Source organism: Limulus polyphemus, unplaced genomic scaffold (assembly GCF_000517525.1).
Source record: "Limulus polyphemus unplaced genomic scaffold, Limulus_polyphemus-2.1.2 Scaffold9945, whole genome shotgun sequence".
NCBI classification, from domain to species: Eukaryota; Metazoa; Arthropoda; class Merostomata; order Xiphosura; family Limulidae; genus Limulus; species Limulus polyphemus.
In genome coordinates this window covers 16,301-19,176 of record NW_013675555.1, presented here as the reverse complement: position 1 = coordinate 19,176, position 2,876 = coordinate 16,301, and the positions used below count along the sequence as shown (strand labels likewise).

The 2,876-nt window shown below is 32.0% G+C and overlaps 1 pseudogene; it reads right to left on the bottom strand.

Annotated features, from left to right (window-relative positions):
* Positions 1 to 2,224: 2,224 nt before the first annotated feature.
* On the bottom strand, positions 2,225 to 2,584 carry LOC106476164 (annotated as a pseudogene).
* Positions 2,585 to 2,876: the final 292 nt, after the last annotated feature.

Below are 2,876 nucleotides of genomic sequence, written 5' to 3'. Positions count from 1 at the left end.
ATGAGTGTGGTTAAAATACTATTATACATTTTGCTTCTTCTTTTAAAAAAACTAAAAGACTGAATAAAGAATTGAGTATTAATAACATTATACACTTAATACTAAATGTCTTTTGACGAGTATAATTAATTATAATATTTCTTGTTACGTCATTCTTGACACAATTCCGATTATTTAAGAAATGGTGCTACCAAGAGACGTTCGCGATTGAAGTTGTATAACTTTTGAACCAAAGTATTAGTTTTTCGGATAACTGTACAGGATGATAAAGAATTCTTCCTCAAAGAACTAACAGACATCGTAATTGTAAAAAAGCCAAAAACTGACAATTTGTCGAGGCTAAACACCATGGAAGCTGAAAAACTTTTAGACTTTCTGACTCCATATGTAATATTTTTACAGGGCAGTTATTATTTATATTAACTGTATCTTTCCATGGGATCTGATTAATGTCGTTATTAATGATGAAAATGTTAAGACTAGGAAGCACAACTGTAAATTTTGCCAAGGTAGGAGCCACTTTCAGCTAAGACAACTTTATTTTTCTAACAGGGTGGTTGGCCTTTGGAATGAGTTGCCTTCAGATGTTATGGAAGCAGTAAATCCAGGGGAGTTTAATTAAGGAAAGGCTTAGTAAATATTTGAATGATAAGGACTGGTTCCGAGTGTTTTTCTAATAGTTTAGTGGATGAGACAGTCTGGATAGATAATGTCCATTGTTGTCCTTAAACGTTCTGTCAACGATTGCTCTCTGTCAAAGTACTGTTGACTTTATAAAAGCTTTTAAAGGATATTTCATCTATATTGATGATTTTATAATCATATATTTCGTGATTTAAGTTCTTTTTCGTGTTATATAAGGGATTCCTTATTTTTTAAATACAACATATAGTTATGTTTTCTAAAAGACAACACAAACAGACATAAGTTATATTTTAACGGATGGAAGTTTGTAGAAATGACTGAATGTTTTAGAATTGCTTTTTAAAGGATGTACTTGAGCAATTATGAAAGGCCATTTTGTGTATTATTTAGCAGAAGGAGCAGTCTTTTAACAAACTCTGAATATAACTACTGTTCTGTTTTGCAGTTCCCATTTGTTTAACTTACTCCCCCCCCCCCCAAAAAAAAACAAGAAAAAAAGTAAAATTTGTTGTGGTAAATAGAGGTAATGTCACTTTCTACGTATAGTATACGTACATAACAAGTTTACAAATGGTAAAAACTTATGTATATTTCTACCTAACACTTAAAAAAAAAAAACATTAACCAACAAATAGAGATCGTAAGAGCATAATTTTTGTTTATTTGTTTTTATTACAAATTTATGTAATAAGACAATGTCAATATTCATGTTGTTAGTATTGTATCCGGTAATACAATGTTATAAATTTGGGCTAAGGCTGGTGGACAATTTCAAGTTCATTGTTATCGTGAACCCTTTAGTCCTTCAACAGTTCAAGTATGTCTCGACTCCAATCCAATGAGAAATTGTATTCTTGGATAACAAAAATAAAGATACTTCCAGTAAATACAGGTGAGAAATATATCAAGAAAATGTACTCTGAAAATAATTCTAATACAAGAGGAGTGTCTATTAAGGTGGGATGGCTCTTCCCCTCCATCCGATACATCACGATTATTTAGATTTTTTAAATATTTAAATTCTCCCTTCACTGTGACTCCATTTGGCATGAAAGTGTTAACTTTTTTTTTCTGACTCCCAATCTAATTCGTTCCTTCCTCCCCTCAAATAAAAAATCAAATAAAGAACCACCAGTGAATAAGATACTTTTTTTTTGTAATTATGTAGAGACCGGTGAAATGACTAAAACCGAATAACGTAATTGTTTAAATTTAATATAAATAAAATTAGACATTGTAACAACTATTTTTCATAAACTGACATTTCATTAGTTTACAGTTCTCCAATACTGGAAGTATTTGATACACTACGCGTATCAATTTAATGCATTTGCTTGTGAAAAACAATACAATCATTTATTAATGCGAGTAGTACCAAATAGCTGAAAAATACACTTCCCAAACAAAATGAAAATTATTTATTTATAATTAAGACAGAATATTAAATTGTAGTTCAACATCCACTTTTGGTAGTTGAAACTGCTACAGCTTGATTTTCGTCAATTCGGAAGACTAACGTAGTTGAATTATTTCTATCACGCGGGAGCAAATTTATTTAATAAAGAAATAAAGTACTTACGTAAATTAGTCCTGAAAAGTATCGGTCTTTCAAGTTATGCAGAACAGAAGCTTCGTTTAAACATGTCAATTCAGCCATGTCTTCAGCTTTGCTAAATTTTGGTGGGTTCATTCTTTGTACATCGTCTTTATTCACGAAACATTTTTTATTTGTTTCTACAATTTCGACTTCTAATTCTTCGCCTAGGTCCTTCTTGACACTAGCCGACACAAACCCTTGCTGTTCGTGCGGTATCCACACCAATTTTTTGGCTGACCATTGGGCTTGTGTGGCAGGGTCAGTAATGCTGACATTTTGGTCCACTACTAAATATCTTAACTCCGGGTCATTCTTCAGATCTAAAGTAGTCTGACCAGCCATTTTGTTAGATTTCTACGAATCAGTTTTAAAGTTAGGGTAGGATTTGGATAATAACACTAAATCTTAAAAGTAACTTGTAGTTGTAAGTTTAGATATACTTGTTTCCAAGACCACCAAACTTAACGCATTTAGGCTTATTCTCCGTTTATACAGGGAGTGTGATATTTTTTAGTTATCTAAGACAAAAATCGTACACAGTTTAGTAACCGTTCAAATTACAGAAATATAAATCGGAATACACTCAGCTTGCGAGCAGTAGCGATGATACTCCCCTCGCAGCCGATAGTAGTTA